Source organism: Crotalus tigris, unplaced genomic scaffold (assembly GCF_016545835.1).
Source record: "Crotalus tigris isolate CLP2741 ecotype Arizona unplaced genomic scaffold, ASM1654583v1 scf7180000017987.690289119674:8195010, whole genome shotgun sequence".
NCBI classification, from domain to species: domain Eukaryota; kingdom Metazoa; phylum Chordata; class Lepidosauria; order Squamata; family Viperidae; genus Crotalus; species Crotalus tigris.
This window is the reverse complement of record NW_024096758.1, coordinates 2,610,516-2,627,381: the sequence shown is the minus strand read 5'-3', so window position 1 is coordinate 2,627,381 and position 16,866 is coordinate 2,610,516. Positions and strand designations below refer to the sequence as shown.

Genomic DNA, 16,866 nt, shown 5'->3' with positions numbered 1-16,866 from the left:
GTGCTAACAAGCATTTCTTCCCAGGTCAGAAATTGGCTTCAGTGAAGGGAATGCCCTCTGCAGTGAAGCTTGGAAGGAAAGAATTAATTTACCTCCACCCCAAGGAGGGTCCTTCTCCCCGCAGAGAATGCTATTTATTAAAATTAGGAATACCTGCTTAATTACATGTGTAATATAGCACTGATACACAATCCCTATTCTGCTGAATTCAAACTTGTAGTTCATTAGTACTGATTGCGTTCACCAGGCCATAAGCTAGGGCTACACTATGCAAATACTGGATGGATGAATCCTTTCTCTAATTCCTCATGTGACAATGGCAACAGTCTAGATTTTGGTAGTGGAATATGATATCCTGGATTGCTTGAAGAAGCTCCAGATTAGTTTGATTTACACATAGGCATGCATGTACACACACACACAAATGATCCCTGTTGTTTTCCCCACCCAGTGGCTTCTCTGTCAGCTTGGGCCCCATCCAAGTCTTCTGTGTACTGTGCCAGTGCAAGCACACACACATCTTTCACTTTGCTTTGGCCTGCCTGCTCACAAGTGCCATGCAGTTTTAAACATGCAGAAGGAAAAAGTACTGTGTTTCTCCCATTGCCTCTGGCTGCGAGTGAACACAAGAATGGACACAGAACAGAATGGGAGAGAGGCAGAACTACACACCAGCTGTCCCTGCATGGTATTTGTCTGAAATGCTTCCTGAATTGCAGAGAACGTCTTTTCTTTGCATTAACTCAGGGCATTTACCTGATGTCAGGGCACAATATACCTGATTGTGCCACACTTTAATGAACATAAAAATAATCACATGCCTTCAGGCTTGCCTTTACAGCTGAAAGGAACTTTGCAAGTTAAAAACAAACCAAATACAATTAAGCATATTGAAAGGATGTTTCTGAAAATTCTATGAATCCACACACCATCTCTTGTTACAACCTCCAAAACTGATATATTGTACAACATGGAACAAGGCAAAAATACATTACATGTTCTTGGTGGTTGGAGCTAATCTTTCCTCTAACCATAAAGCTCTTGGGTTGGCCCCAATTGTGCATTTCCCAATAAATTAGCAGCATCTGAAGTTTCCAGAAAATTGTCTGTAAAACAAATGTGCTGTAGTTGTTTTAGTAGAATCTGGCTCTGAAAAAATAATCCAGTTATGTTTAATTTCTGTTATGAACTGGGTTGTTAGGCTGGTTGGTTTGTATTTTAACATTACTTTAAGTCTATAACTATGCAAAATTAAAACACATTTTCTGCTATACATTTGGAATTCTAACACATCTCCTTAATCTCTGGGTCCTCCTGCAGAAAGTCTCTCTCTCTCTCTCTCTCTCACACACACACACACACACACACACACACACACTTCAATTGCCTCATAGATTGTTTTGTATAGTGCAGTGGTTCTCAGCCTGTGGGTCGGGACCCCATTTGGGGTCGAATGACCATTTCACGGGGGTCGCCAAACAACGCAGTCCGCCATTTTATTCCCCTTTTCCTTAGCTATGCTACTCCCTTTTATTCTATTGGCTTTTGAAAGCCAATAGAATAGACTCTCTTGAATAGAGTCTAATTCTATTGGCTTTCAAAAGCCAATAGGAATTGTCCAGGCTGTCTCTGCCCTGCTGAGCCCGCCAAAAGTCCCATTCTGCAAACGGTGCTGCACCAGTTGAATAGTCCTCGACTTACGACCGGTTGAGTAGTCCTCGACTTACGATCAGTTGGGGGTTGCGGCATTAAAAAGGTTGAGAACCACTGGTATAGTGGGTGTTAATATTGTCAGAATTGTGTTCATTTGGTTTATTTACTCAAATCTACATTTTTTAAACATCAGCTGTAGTCAGCATACATTTTATTTGAATTCATGTTCATTGTCCTTATTTGGTTTTAAGACTTTCATGTTCAGAAGGAAGTTTCTTTTTTCTAATAGTCTGACTCTGCATATTAGCTTGATGTTATCTTTTCCAATGTGCAATATTTATTCTGAGTTTGTCTTATTGTTGGTTTGATTAACAGCCAAGCATTGGCTGGGATGATTCTCACAATTAGCACCCAGAAGTTGATCCATCCTAATAGTATTTAACGAGATTAAACTTGCCTATTGGAAAGTTAGTATAAAACATGGTCATTTTCCTAAGACTCTGGATGGATTCAAACAACACATAACATTTGCTAATCCAGCCTCATCCCCAGAGGTCTATCTTAAATCCTGGGTCTACCTCAACTTACCTCAATTAGCAACAAGTCCTTTTATTCACAGGAAGACAGTTAAGCCCACACAACGAGTATACATGAGACAATCCCTGAAAGGGGTACTAACAATTATCATAAATTGCATTTATTAATGACTAATGACTCACTGGTGTAATAATATCCATTTACCTTAGGGACTATTCTACTCAAGGCAATTCTGCTGGTTACTGTGGGAAGGGGGAAAGCTTGTGAGAATCCCAGTGCAACATGCATGAAAACATGACAAATAATGCAATAACTTTCTCACTGCAACTCAGAGAGTTAAAATGTGGTTTCTTTCCAGAGGAAACACTGAAAAACATGCCTGAGAGAATGGAAGAGGAACAAACGGGGATGGGTGACACCACAAAGCAAAGATTTTGACCATGTGCAGTAGGTACCATCGAACAATGGTTGAAGTAAACTCTAACACTGTATGCAAACCAGCCCAGGGACATGTTGCAGAGTAGTCTAAGTACATCAACCAGTCTCACTATGTTGGCTGATCTTCACTGGCACAGGGGCAGATGGTGAGCAACCAAAGATAGAAAGTGAACCAGAGTGAGAGGTAGAGAGCAGAATCAAAGTGAAGAAACACGAGTCCGAGCAAAGAAGTGACTGCATGGCTCTATGCTACCTGATTCCACTTTCACTTGTTGGGTAGCACGCCAAGGTTCAGCTCTTGGCCTGTGTGCTCTGTCCTGCATGTGTTCCATAATATTACTGTTTTGGTTGATTGTGTTGATTGGTTTAACCTATGCAATCCTCCTAGAGTCATGTGTGAGTGGGCAGTCATGGAAATTTAAATAAATAAAATTTAAATAAATAATGGTGTGGCTCCAAGTGCAAAGTGTATGGAGTCCCTGGAACAGCACAGGGAAACCTTCTGTGGCTCCCCCAGTCAGCACTATCTAGCAGAGGGCAGAGCAGAGATGGGAAAATTGCTAGTCTTGTATCGCTGTGCATTAAAGCATGGAAGCATTCTCAAGGATTTTTTCCTTACCAGTCCTCCCTGTGTTCAAGGCAAAATTCCTGTAAGGAAAACAAGTACAATTGCCTAATCCAGGGGTAGGCCACCTTGGCTCTTTTATGACTCATGGACTTCAACTCCCAAAATTCCTGAGCCAGCTATGCTCAGGAGTTCTGAGAGTTGAAGTCCACAAGTCATAAAAGAGCCAAGGTGGCCTACCCCTGGACTACTCCTTCCAATTCTATCCCAAAACTCTAGTTAAGTATATCCCTTTGATCTTCCCCTCTGAATATTTAAGAATAGCTGAAGTGGCAAGGTAAGTACACAAATGTCAAAGTGTCTTGTCTCAAGAAATGCATTATTTTCAAAATCATTTTGTCCAGCATAATTTGTGAGGAACTGAGGCTTTATTTATTCTTGGAATTCCTGCATGAAAAATAAATGCTAGAGGAAAAACCCCACTTACTGTAACTATTGACCTAAAGTGTGTGTGGTTCAAAAACCTAGGAAATTTAGTATGGCTCTAAAAATAGCTACCAATGACAGTTGCCATCTTAATTTAATTGTGATTAATTTCAAATAAACTTTGCAGAAAAGTTTGATTTCTCTTTGATACTACTGTTAAGGGGATACATACTATGGGCATACATCCATGCAGGATTTGGGGGCAATAGGACAAAGGGTCTTCTACTGCTGTTGTCTATGATTTTTCTTCCACTTCTCAGTCTAGCCTCTAACTATAGGGCATCTTGGTGGCCTCTCATACATGTTTCTTTATTTGTCACAATTAGTATCCAGATTCAACAATGGTTAGCTTCCAAAGGCAGGCAAAGTTGGATACGCACTGCCACATGGATGACATTTAAATTAAATGCTATGTCCTTCTCATTCTGGTCCTGCCCACTTCTTTCTCCCAAATGTAATTTCTTTTTAGCACACATCAGTCAAAGGCCAAATATAACCCTCAATATAAAGGAAGTTGTGCACTGCTGACATAAGCAAAATAATTTCTCTGGGAGAGGAGCAATAAACTTGCTCCACTGCCGCATAATGGGATGTGGGGTGTGTGTGGAGAGTGCCAGACTTTCCTGAATGTGCTATCCTGTGCTCTGGAAAGTCTTTCAGGTCTTTGTAGCATGTTTTAAAGATGCATATGGAGGAGGCAATGGGGAGAGTGTGAACTAAACATCCCACTGTGCAAAGCTTAATTCATGCAACATTGAAGGCTGTTCATTAGTGCTTGTGTTTTATCAACAGCAACATATCGGCATTTTTGTAATTTCAAATCCCAGCAATTTTTTTAATGGTTCATGAGCTGGTGATTTCATGATCAGCAATGTACTGCTGCTTTGTACTACTGGAATCCCAAGATATGTATATTAAAATAACTTTGGAAAGTTATTTTCAAAACAGTGCTTTTTTATTTTTAGAATTCTGGGAATCATAGGAATATTGTAAGAGAGGACTGGCTTATGTGAACTTCTTGATTTATTTAACAGTAAATGTACGTTTAAGGTCATGTGCACCATTCTATATGAATCATCCAGAGAGCATGTGGTAGGTTGAACAATTGTACACCAGTGTCAATCTTGGAAAATCTTTAGCCACCCGACTAAATTCTACTGTATGGCTACTTGATGAGGCATGGCAGGCAAGAAACCCAGTTTTAGGGCACTTCCACTATTTCTGTCCCCCAATTCCTTCATGTTTCATGAAGCTTGTTGTGTTTTATCTTCACTACTGCAGCTTTTAGAACTCCAAAGCGAAGCTCTCCTTCCATCGGACCTGTAAAGATAACAACTTTCTCAAGTCAAGTTTGATACATCCATGTAGTTTTCATGCCAACAATGCAGAAGTGATGTGCCATTGCCTTCTCCCTGGATGTTGGGAATTCCTGGTAGTTTCCCATCCAGATTCAACATTTTATAAATAACTCAAGTCATTGTGCATATACATAATATACCTTCTTCCTCCTATCTTCTCAACAACATTTTAATTTAAATTTAATTTAAGCAACACAACATTGTTTAGATTTTCAAGATCAACTGAGATTGACTGGATTGACAAATAGGAAAGGTGACTGCCCCTCCCCCAAAAATCAATTGGCATTTGTTCATTTATTTATCAAATGTAGAAACTGCCCATCTCAGGGCAAAACCCATCCCATCCCTTGTTGATTCTGAAGCAACAAATTTTTTCTTACTTCCTACACAAATTAAATAAAATGGCTGGCTCCTACTACCCAAGAACATACTGGCTACATTTTTTTGGTTATTTGTAAAATAAACCCCAGAACCAAACAATTGCTATAAAAACAGAGGTGCATAGTCACCCAGCTCCCCCTCCTCTTGCATTTAAAAGTCCATTGCTAATTGTGACGATGGTAGAACAAAAGCCATAGTTGTGTGGCATTGCAAATGTTGGAGAGTAGGAATTATTTCTAAACAGTACTTTCCAACATATAACATGAATATGACACTAAAGGTGGCTGAGAGGACTGTGAAGGAGAGCCCTAGCACAGCAAAAGCCCTTGACAAAATTGCTAGTGTATGTGCATTCATGCAGCACAAGAGTTTAAAAAGGCCCACACCTCAAGCAGAAGCCTAGAGATACTTTGTGGAAGGAACGTAATTTTCCTCTGCTCTCTTCAGTCAGCTGACTGTTCTGACAAAATACTGAAAGGATCTGCTAACAGTCAGAAAAACTCAAGTAGTACAATAGAAGGAACAGGATTGGGTATATTTATTTCCCTGTACTGTATATATATATAAAAAAACAAAATTGAAGGGAGATAAAGCCATCAAACCCTCTATTCTTTCATGGATCTGATGAACACAAGGAGTGTTCTTCATCAGATCCTTGAAAGCACTTGCTGAGAGACAACTCCTCCCCATGGTGAAATAGACCACATAGACTCTCTAATGAGGTTCTCCAATGAAAATGTTAAGATAACATTTGAAAGATTGCAATGGCTACAGTTGTGTTAAAAAAGCAAGCACCGGTGATAGATTAAGAATACTTAGGCATGGCATAGAAATCCCATATGAAGTTGCCAGCTTTGCCGCTCTGACCAGTACAGTACACTCTGGCTTTATTATGTGCTATAATATCTATCCCACTGATCTTAATGTCTCAGAAGTTCCCAGGAAACAGAGCCAGCTCTACAGGTTGCTATGATTGGGAGTGATCATGTAAGTATCCTTGTGTTTTGCCACTCAGGGCAATTTTCTCAACCTCAACAATTTTACAATGTGTGGATTTCAACTCACAGAAATCCTCAGCTGGATTTAGGACATTGGTATAAGAGTATTCAGAAATCTTTCAGAATCTGCAAACCTCAAGGAGCAATCTTTACCCCATAATAACAGTTTGATTATGTGGGATAAAACTTCACTAAATATTGGCCTGGCCATGACAATACGCAAATATCACTTTCACTTCCATGGTAACCAGACTATTCCTTTCATGTCCCAAGACAAAGACTAAAACAAAGCCATGACTTACTCTAAATGTTGGATAATGTCAAACTGAGAGTTTTATAATATCACATCTAAACTTGCCCATCCCTATAACAGCCTCAACATGAATATTAAAACTCTCCAAGAGCAATCATCCTAACATTCTGTAATACCACCTTAGAAATCACCTTAGGGGAGAAAGTTGCAAAGCAGGAAAGTAGCCATGCAGCAATCTCCAAAACTAATTTACTGGCACAAAACCTGGTAAAGGCCCACAAAGTTTGCATCGTTCTGGAGTTTTATCTGAGTAGGATAATAAAAACAAACAAACTGGGCCCTTGGAAAAAAAAACCTGACCTTCCATTTTGTGATGAATCATCACTAGTGGGATGAGGGTCAAAATGTTGCTGATCGGCCAAATGATGAAGGAGAAATAGACCACAAGAAAACAGAATATGATAAACAGACCAAACAGACATAGGAGAGCATTAAATCCAGAGATACAAAAGAGAAACACTGTGCTTATCTGTTTCTTTGTTAAATATAAACCTTTGTGCCAAGATGGGGAGTGAAAAGTAAAAAATAAATACAGAATAAATATCTTGTGAATAGAACCAAGATAATCATGTAAATGTAAATTTATTAAATAGAATAGGAGAAGAAATACGCAATCAGGTTATGTGTCTGTTATAGAAAGCATAATTTCAAAGAAGTCAGAAACCTCAAAAAGGGCCCAATTCTTCCCCATAATGGCTGTGGATGAAAATGCAAGGATGCAAAATTAATTTTGCCCTAGGGCGTGCTATTTTTCTGTGCAAGATGAGATGCAAAATAAAATCTGGGAGCCAGGAGAAAATATTAAAATAATGATACATTATTAATTGAACCTACTAGAGATGACCTCAAACTAATCCTAAAAATGCAAGGTTTCTCTGAACTAATTGGAAACAGTAAACACAATGGCTTCATATTTACATGTAACCAGAAAATTGCCAAGACAATCAGCTGTGCACTAAAAGAAAGGAAACTTCTAAATTAACAGATTAGTAACCTGGAAGTTGAAACAGAAATGTGAGGGGTCAATTCTCTATTGTTCAGGATTATTCAAAGCTAGAAACATCCCCCCAAAACCCAAGAGGTCACCAGCAGTTAAGAAAATGTCAAATGAACTATTAGATTTCTTTCAGAAAAAAGTTTCCAAATAAGGAAAAAAGGAATGTAAATTTGCACAAATATACCAAACTTCAAAATAAGAATCTAATTAGAACAAAATCCAAAGCTCTCTTTATTTAAGAGCTCCCATCAAAAACAACTAAGTTCATTTCCGAGTACACATAGACAATTACTACACCACAGTATTCTGTTGCTGTGAAGCCTCTACAGATTTTCCTGAATGCGGCCTAAGTTTCCCTAGATTCGAGACGCATTACTGGCTGGAAAATCAGGTGGTAGATCAGGAGTAGTCAACCTTGGCTCTTTTATGACTCGTGGGCTAAACTGGCTCAGGAATTCTGGGAATTGAAGTCCACGAGTCATAAAAGAGCCAAGGTTATTTAGATTATTTAGCACATTATAAAATCAGGTTCTGGGAGATAAAATGCAACAGCATTCATGGCAGCTTTTATGTTTTAATCAACTAATGGGAGCAAGAGGAAGCACGCGCATTCAGCCACAAGGTTAAGACTCGTTTGTTTTGCATGCATTCAAGAGGCAGCTGACAGCAATCGCGGGACGGGCGGGACAGCATCTGCGCTGAAGTTCCCCTCCCGTTTGAAAAAGCATCGCTGCGGCCACGCACAAAAGCGCTTCCAATTGAGAAATCGGAGGATCGCTCCATTCCGTTTCCCCTCGTCCCACGTGATTTGGGCAAGCACTCAGCCTCCTCATTTGCTTCAGCTTACAGGCAGGGCGGAAAGTGACTACGTGCCACTCCCCACGTGGAAACAGTTCTCTCCCTCCCCCCTCACAGAACAGCCAGAGCTGCAGGTTGGGGCTTATGTCAAGGGTGGTGGCCCAACGAGGGAAGAGCGGTGTCCAATCAAAGATCCCAGCGACCGAGGCGCCTATCCAATCGTAACGCTTAAAGGAGGAGTTGGGATGCAAGCTTGACCAATCCGAAACCAAACCGGGAAGAGTTGGCGCTGGAGGCCAAGAGACGAGGATGTGGGAAGGAGGAGACCCAGAGAGGGCGGGGGAGGGGGAAAGAGAGAGCCAATCACGAAAGAAAAGCCACTGGCAAAGACGCTAAGAGGAACCTTATCACTAAGGGCGGGAGCACGTTCAGTGGCTAAAATAGCATCCAGCTGCAAGAACGCGCGCTCGAGCTGCTAAGGCAATAGGAAAGGAACCTCCCTCACCCTCCCGCTGTGAAGGGGCGGGCTTTGCTATTTTCGCCGCGAGGCGGGGGAGCGTCCCTTCCCCCGCTTGAGAGGCGGTCGGCCGGGATTCCGCCTCTCCTCCCCCTCGCGCACGCCCAGTCATAAAAGCTTCTACCGCCGTTGGGTACACATTTATCATGTTTGACAGCCGAGTTGTGGGCTTGTTTACTTCGAAGCGATCTGGCGGCCTAATCTTCCATTTCCAGCCGTGTGCACGTGTGAAGCTTGTCCCAGAGAAGGCCAGACTAAAAAAAACTTCCGTTGAATCGTTCACTGTTTGGGACAGTGGGTTATGTAGTATCGTCTTCAGCGGGACAGAGAAGAAAAAAACAAGTCTTTAAAAAAATGGCAGATCTTAAGATGGTGCTTTGTTAAAAAGAGTAGCTGATTGTGCCCGAAAGAGCCCCAAATCCCACAACTTTCGAGGAACAGGACGTTTTTCGGTGCCGAGCAATGAATTTCTGAGGGCAACTGTAGCCTTCCTGAATTGCCACCCCGAACATCCTTACCCCTGCTGTCCGGAATATTGGAATTCTTCGACATCTGGAGGGCCGACTTTGCCCGGGTATAATTTGGCAGGTTCTGCATTGCTGATGGTGGGGCCCAGGTAAAGACCCATATTGGGAGGAACTGAAGCCAGTGGTGAGTGGGGTCACCTCCTGCAGACACTTAACTTGTCTTTCCCATTTCCCACTCCCTGTTCAGTGGCTTGCTTCACCACGTGAAATCCCAAAACACGGGTTTCATACTCCTAGGTAAGGAATGAACAGAAGACCGTAATAGGATCCACAAGGCTGTTTATATCAAATCTTTTTTATTTGGTGTTGCCAGGGATGCTGAAAATAACTAATCTTCCCCATTCTTCATGGTGCTATCTTTGGCTGTGTGCATGTGCCCTTGCAACATTTTTTTAACCTGGCTCCTCCAACTGCCTTCTCATTCCCAGCCTATGATAGTGTAAGACAAGCTTAAGCCATTATTAGCTGTAGTGGTGTTAGAGTAGTATTTTCCTCTTTTTTTCCTCTTGCATGCTATGCAAGGGCAGCCTCAAAAATATGTAAAGCGTTTAGGCTCCCACCCCTCCCCTTTACCCGAAGTCAGATGACGGGGAACAGAATTGAGAGAGGAATAGCAATAGGACAGCAAATGTTGTTCTAGTATTCTGTTGCTTTTTGCCAACTTAAGTTTGAAGGAGAAATGCTGACTTTCAAGTCAACACTGGGTAAATATGATCTCCAGGCTATGATTTGCACAGCCCTTTTCCACTGTATTTGCATTGCCAAGCATTTGCCTATTAAAGACAGTGCATCACTACACTAAGACATTTGTCTATACCCGCAGCAAAGGCAGAGTGAGTTCCACTAAGGATTGCTAATAAGGAACAGCTCAGTGACTTTTAGAGGGCAACTAATCCAGATACCAAAATTTTTGGTATATTGTAGAATTTTACCCCAGAGGTCATCTAGTCCAATTCTCTGCCCAGTGCAGGAATCCTCATCCCAGAAAAATGATTGTCCACACATTTCAACATCCTGAAATAAAGAGCTGACCTAAAGGTTATGATGGAGCTGATGTTTAAAAAAGAAACACAGAGAGGGATGATTGAAAAAGTTTATATGGGTAGTCTTCCAGAAACCTCACGAGGGGCAATTGATTTAATGTGTTCTAGTGGAACTATTTTTGTTGCTTTGTGCCATGTAATGTCTACCTTTTTTTTCCTTAGTGTTTTCTCACAGGTGCAGGGTCCAAGTGTTGATCCATTGGTTGCAACAGAAATTGACCAACTGGCTTGTTGAGGCTGAGAGACTGATTGGCTCAAAGTCACCCAGTTGGCTTTCATACGTAAGGCAGGACCAGAATTCAGTCTATAGTTTCTAGCATTGCTCACTAGACTAGACCAAATTGGCTGACGTATAATGTCTATTTGTATACTCAATGTTTCAAAAATCCCCAACATACTGCAATATATCAAGTGGAGATCTCATCCTGCCTTCCTAACCAAGATGTTTGCCACTGAAAATCCCAGAAACTAAACCTGACATTGTCTGCATATAATGGGTATGCACTGCTGAAAACTATGGACCCTCCCAACTCATTTTCTAACATCCAAAGTAAAAGCAGTTTGTGGCTACCTCTGGCCAAGGACCAACACATTCTGTAGGTCAATGGCCAACTTTCCTTCGCACTTTTCACTAGGGAAAAAACGGATATTTTGCCAACATTCTGTGCTTTTCTAATAAAATGAGCACGTGCAACACAGCTGAGACTTGTATTCAACCAGTTATAAAAAAATTGAATGCTGTCACTAAGCAAAGTATTAACTATGTTGGTCTAAAATCAGATTTTTGATATCTGCCTGAAAGTCACCTAGCAAATAAAGATTTTAATAATTATGGTTTCAATAACTGGAAATCCCTCACTATTATTTTTTAAGCTGCTTTACTATGTTATTTCATTGGGGCTCCTTTGTTATTAAGAAATTTATCTTTGATCTGAGGATTGTTTACAAAAATCAAAAGTATACAAATACTAACACATGTAAATTACTCAGCAAGGCAATAAAACACCACATGAAAATGATTTTAAAAACAGCAGAAACAATAGCTCCTATTGATTATTGTTTCTATTTTTTAAAATCTAGTTTAAAGATTTTTTACTTACAGTACTAGATACGCTGTATACTCTTTTAACTAATTGGGAAGACTGTTATCCCTCATAATTAGGATTCTTATTTAATAAGCATACATTGAACAGATGGGAATAAATTATTTGATAGTAGTTTAATACTTAACATTAAAATACTTAATCCATGTTAACTGGTCTTGTGCATGTTGTCATGTGTAATCTACATTCCTCCATGTAAAGTGTAAACGGTTTAGAGAGGATGTGGCCCCTGCTACGGTAGTTATATAACCACGGTTAAGGTTAAGAGTGCTCTGCAAAACATCCTGAGGTATCCTTCTATTCCACAGCAAGATAGAAAGCCCTCTATTTCATTCAAAAAAAACAACAACGTGCAACTTCATACAGGATGAGTGTCTATTTTCTGGGATTTGGATTTTAACTATTTGACCACTGTGCACTCTACAAAGAAGTTTTCTATAAATGTGAATGCTAGTAACTATTCTCTTAATTTCCTGTTACAAGAAGTGAATGAGTTTTAAATAGGAACGTTCAGTTCAAAATTGTTTTTGATTTCAAAAAACGTAAATTTCAAAAGTAATCCTATTCATTCACTTTCTTCCATGTAGATGTAGTTCCATTAAAGACTACACATTGTAGATCAGGCATGTCAAATTGCCAGCCCACAGATCGAATGCGTCACGTTGAAACGTACCACCCCATTGCCGGCAATGGGAAAAAGTCCCGATACGTCGTGTGATGCCACATGACGTCGCAGGTTTGACATGCCTGTTGTAGATAATTTCAAATAGAGTTTTGTAGCATTTAAAAATGTATCCAAAAGACTAACATGGCCCTCCCATGGGAAATCAACCCTATGAAATACAGAGTTAGTTCAAAACAAATTCTGAATACTGTAGTAATGGCTAATCATGATGAAGCTGTACCAAAGTTATAACCAAGCTACTTTCCACAATAAGATTATTATGTTAGGGCTACCAAATATGGACTGTAAAAATTCATATGACTACTTGATTGCTAAATTTAACATTTTCTGTACCTCTGCTATTTGGTCCTGTCAGAATTTTGCAATCTGTTAGCCTTAGAGTTCTTGTAATATACTAAACTGATACTAAGAACATAAAATTGCTGTGTTCATATGCTGTCCCCAAACAAATAAGCCATATTATGGCCTAATGTGATAGACCAGTTCATACAGCATTAGCATTCTAAAATAAGGGCTGGGTTCCCATAATGTATCTGTCAAGAGTGAAAATTTGGCAGGTACGTGCCTCTCTGTTTCCATGTTGTCATTAGAGTAAGGGGGGGGGGGAAGTGTTAGTTTCAAATGGGTTAATTAGAGAAACGAAACCTCTCTAGTTCTATGGAAGCTTGCTGAGAGTCAGCAGTCTGGAAACCTTTCAAGGACATTCTAGCAGGTGTGAAGAAGATAGCAGACAGGTCCCATAACAAAGAAATGTGGACATGGGGGGGGGTGTATGGCTGGGGAAATTGTTGTATGCTATGGTCTGATGCCTTGGATTTTAGAGTTAGTTTTACCTCACCTTTACCAGGCCATGTATTCAATAAACAGTAAGCTTTTCAGAAATGAAAATAATCCTGGACTTTGATTTGGATACTTGAGCTGGAGATTGACAGTATCATCACCTACCCAATTCTAATAAGGCATCAATATATGTGTTGTGCAAACCTATCAAGCAAGTTCTATCTCAAGTCAGCTGATAAATTATATAGATCTCTACATATCCATTAGCTGAGAAGGATTTATGTCCAAGGTGCTTTTTGTAAAGTAAGTTAGACTGCAAAAAAAAAAAAACCAGAAACAATAAATCCCAGATCTAGTAACCCTACTTATATCAGTTGCGGGAGATAACATTACACTGTTTCATTGAGTAGTTTAGAATTAGGCATATTAAAAAAGTTAGGGATATGTTGGAGGTGCTTCTGAAAAGGAAGCATGGATATTAACAAAAGCTGCATTTACCAAAAAGCAAACTGCTGGGATTGCTCCCATCACCCCACTCTATCACCCCAACTTAGTTCTGTTGTTTTTCAAGACAACTGGGCACTCTGCCAAAGCAATGGTTCTATTTACTAGTATACTGAACCCCAAACTAGCTAACTTGGGTAATTTGTCTATCATGCAATTCAGACTACTTGGGCTGAATTAATCATATTCAAATTAGCAACGTATAAGCATATCAGCCCAACCAATATGACAGCATCAAGTCAATTTTGACTGATCTGGAAAACTAAGCAGAAACATTCCTGGTTAGTATTTGGATGGAGACTGTCTAGGACAGGGTTTTTCAACCAGTGGTACGGGTACCACCTGTGGTACATTAGTATCTGGCAGGTGGTATGCGACCATTCTAGAAAAGTGGTAGCAGGGGAGGGGAATGAGCTGAACCGGTGGCAGTACCACACAAGCCTGAGCAAGAGATGGCTGGAGCTGCAGGGCTGTCAGTGCCGCTTTTCAGGGTTGTCAGGGCTCAGGGGAAGCGCCAGGATCAGCACCAGGCTCCAGCTGGAGCTCGGCACTGATCCTGGTGCTTCTGCTGAGCCCTGAAGAAGCATCAAACAGCTGGAAAGCAGCACTGATCCTGGCGCTTCTGCTGAGCCCAGAAGAAGCACCAATCAGGATTGAATTAATAATTGAATGTGATTTTAATAAGATGATGTGTTTTGTCTGATAATATGGATGATATTAGGTTTGATAATTAATTGGATGAAAACAGAACCTTGTCTAAAGGACTCAAATGATTTAAGGTTGTTATTATTTTGTTAACAAAAAAATGATGGATTGATGGATTAGATATGTATAGGATAGATTAATATTTTATTTTTATTGGGAGATATTTGTGGAAGAAGAAATAGATAAGATTTATGATGAAATTAAAGAATTAGGACATATTTGGAAGGGATACCTGAACTGATAATGTGTGTATTTGAAGTTAAATTAGATTATGGTCTTGTACTTGCATAAAGCTTTAAAAAAGGTTTAGGATTAATAGAAATTTAAGGTAGAAATAGACTAGTTTAAACATATAAGCTATTTGAGAGAAATAGAGGGAATATTTGATGTACTGATTGAATTATTTATGTATGTTTTGTTTTTGGATTTTTGATTACCCCAGCCCCACGGTGTGTCTCGAGCACTTTGTATTAATTAAAAAACCAATAAAATTTGTTTTTGTTTTTTTAAAGAAGCACCAATCAATCAGCTGGAATGTTGCAGCATCTCCAGGGTCTTGTGATTTACATTTAGATGCTTGGCAACTGATTCATATTTATGATGGTCACAGTGTCCCAGGGTCATGTGAAGTGACCAAAACCTGCTGCAACCACCCAGCAGATGGGGGGGGGAATAAAAACCAACCACACCCCCACCCCGCTCCCTCCCACTGCCAATCCTCAACAGAAATGCTCACAACAATGAAAACCTCGGACAGGAGGAAGAGCGCAGCTGGGCGGACAGGCAGGTGTCTTGCTCGGCTGTGGCTTGGGGGCACTTTTTTCAGTGCCATTGTAACTTCGAACAGTCACTAAGCAAACTGTTGTAAGTCAAGGACTACCTGTACTTTATCACTTTTTTCCTTTTTTTTTTTTTTTGGTCAAGTTTTTGACACCTTGCTAGACGACTGGTGGTACTCGGATGTTGCCATATCCTAAAAGTGGTACAATGGGTGAAAAGGTTGAAAAGCCCTGGACTAGGATATTCAGGAGAGCATAAATTAGACTGGGAAGTCTTTAAAACATTCCAGAAAGTGATCATAGCATTTGGTGTTGCAGAAAAAAATATAAGAAAATATCCATGTAAGTTATCAAGCTCAACTTAAAGGCAACTTTTATAAGGCATGCCATGTAAGAAAAGACATTCAGTTACAACTATGCACTATTTTCTCATTCTAAGATTGCCTATGAGGCCAGTACTGGGGCTTTGCAACTTATCAGCCTCCCCTCAAAATTAAAATGTCAATTAATTCTTTAAAAATCTGGATAAGTGAGGAAGTTTATCAGAATCCAGTGAGATGGTTGCAGGCACAGTACTTACCCCATTATTAGAGTAAAAAATTGGGGTCCTTGGTATTATGTTTGCACCAAATATCAAGCCTTGATAAATGCTTGCCAAACACAAGCACCTCTCCCTCACATTGTACTCCTTCAAACACCTACGTGTTACAATGTAGGGTGGGTGCATTCTGGTTTATGCTTTATAGGCTAAGTACATCCTGGTTTGTGCTATGTAGCCTTGAGCAAGGCACTGATCTGTTGTTGTTTTTGCTTGAAGCAGAAACTACCTGTGCTTACTCCATGTGCTATTTCTTTGTGCTTTTCATTGCACACCTTTTGCTCTTGATGTGCGTTTTTACACTTATGGAAGTTCTTGGAGACTTTCTAGTACATTAACTACATTTACATGATATTTCACTATATATAGTTCATCTAGTAAACAAATTTCAAAGATATTAGACCAAAGTATACCTCAGCCTTCAGAAAAGAGTGAAATATAAATGCTACTACTAGCTCACTGAATAATTTTCTAAGGGGAGTTTGAATTGCCTTTTTTATTCACTGAGAGCCATTTCATTTTGTAAAAAAAGTTTTATCATAGTCCTGAGAACTTTCACTACCACCACCACAGTGGTTAAGGAAAGGAACAAAAATTAAACCCACACATGCTTTTTTTTTTTTTTTCCTGCAGCTGCCAAGTATTTTCTGAGCCAGAGAGATCCAGTCTCAGCAGGCTGGATATATAAACGTGATGAGGGAGGGGATCTGGGTTGTTTGGCTTGGCTCTCTCTACTGTAAAGACACCCGCATGCAAGCCAAAAGAGGGCTGAACTTTTTCTTTCCTTAAAGAGACAAGATCAGGAAAGCTGGAAAAGGGATCCATAAACACATAGCTGACTTTTTAGATGCTATCACTTAGTGGAAGAATTTCAGTTTTCATTGCACTCCAAACTTCCAGCTTTGCTTCCAAATATTGGATCAGTTATGATTATCAGCTAGATAATTTTAATGTCTTGAAAACATCAGTACTGTATCTTAACAATTTAAAGGCGTCATTTAATCCCACAATTCTGTGGCACATTAGTTGACCTTGTCAAAATCAAGATATCATCGGATCTGCAAGATACTTTTTCTTTACAGGCCAATATGGCTACCAGTA

At 40.0% G+C, this 16,866-nt stretch overlaps 1 protein-coding gene and 1 long non-coding RNA gene across 4 annotated transcripts in view; one reads left to right on the top strand and one right to left on the bottom strand.

Annotated features, from left to right (window-relative positions):
- Positions 1–4,655: 4,655 nt before the first annotated feature.
- Positions 4,656–16,866, bottom strand: part of LOC120309104 — an 81,623-nt gene continuing 69,412 nt past the window's right edge. Inside the window, exon 8 of one of the 2 annotated variants that reach the window (XR_005557004.1) lies at positions 4,656–4,999. The gene's annotated coding sequence lies outside the window, so the exon portion shown is untranslated. The remainder of the gene's footprint in view (positions 5,000–16,866) is intronic. The other variant, XM_039345946.1, reaches the window with a different exon arrangement.
- Positions 8,854–16,866, top strand: part of LOC120309106 — a 49,039-nt gene continuing 41,026 nt past the window's right edge. The window contains exons 1-2 of one of the 2 annotated variants that reach the window (XR_005557006.1): positions 8,854–9,805; positions 10,774–11,866. This is a non-coding gene — a long non-coding RNA (uncharacterized LOC120309106). Of the gene's footprint in view, positions 9,806–10,773; positions 11,867–16,866 lie in introns of those variants that run through there. The other variant, XR_005557005.1, reaches the window with a different exon arrangement.